Source organism: Ixodes scapularis, unplaced genomic scaffold (genome assembly GCF_016920785.2).
Source record: "Ixodes scapularis isolate PalLabHiFi unplaced genomic scaffold, ASM1692078v2 PGA_scaffold12__126_contigs__length_90152505, whole genome shotgun sequence".
NCBI classification, from domain to species: domain Eukaryota; kingdom Metazoa; phylum Arthropoda; class Arachnida; order Ixodida; family Ixodidae; genus Ixodes; species Ixodes scapularis.
The window spans coordinates 86,142,933-86,143,850 of record NW_024609838.1 but is presented as its reverse complement, the minus strand read 5'-3'; the positions used below and the strand labels follow the sequence as shown (position 1 = coordinate 86,143,850).

The window sequence follows — 918 nt, the reverse complement described above, 5'->3', positions numbered from 1 at the left end:
GCGACTGCTATCGTTGCAGGTCTCGTCATACAGGGAGCACGGGCGGTTCGTCAACGCCACTAGTGCAGTGATCGCCGCTGCAAGCGCTCTCGTCGACAGGCTGCGGTTAGTCCACGTCGCAAGACTGCGTCACCGGCGGCCGAAGTGAAAAATGACCGCATCTCCACGTGGTGATTGATGTTGATTGGGGCGAAGCTCTGGTGGTGCCGATGATACTGATTTTATTGTTCATAGGTAGTGCTGACGGTGCTGATTTTTTTTTATTGCTCATAGGTAGTGCTGAGTTCCGGGTGGCGTTTCGACTTCATTATTACTGATTTATGGTCGGTGAAACGCACAGCCAGTGGTTCTTCTAGCGGATCAGCTTGAATCCGCTAGAAGCCGTAGGAACGCATATCCATCGCTTAAGTCAACGGTCCACGTCAGAAAGAGATTGTGTGGTATGGAATGTGGTCATATACGCATTCGAGCATTTGACCGCAACGCCTTCTCGTCTATAAACGTTGAGCGGCTACATGCAACGTTTCATCCATGACATCCCCAGCTCTTGAGTTACTACCACATCTCAGAGCCCCCTGCTCGTACCGCAGTCGTGGCCGAGTGGTTAAGGCGATGGACTAGAAATCCATTGGGGTCTCCCCGCACAGGTTCGAATCCTGTCGACTGCGCAAACATTTTTTCTTTATGTGAGCACGGACGCCGGCCGGCCGGACGGACGGACGTACGGACAAGGCTAGACTCTAAGGAGCTTCGCCCCTAAAAGAACTTTTTCCCCCTTGTGCAGCTCACAGCAGTGGCGGCTGCGCACCGAACTGCAAGACGTATAGCGACTGCTATCTTTGCAGGTTGGTTAAAAGTTTACTACGTCCATACCTTGTTGGCGCATGCCGCTGCTGCCGCTGCTGACACCGGCTACTT

The 918-nt window shown here is 53.1% G+C and overlaps 1 non-coding gene across 1 annotated transcript; it reads left to right on the top strand.

Moving 5' to 3' along the window:
• The first annotated feature begins 586 nt into the window (after window positions 1-586).
• On the top strand, window positions 587-668 carry Trnas-aga. Its single transcript has one exon. It is a non-coding gene; the product is annotated as a tRNA-Ser (tRNA).
• The last annotated feature ends 250 nt before the right edge of the window (window positions 669-918 follow it).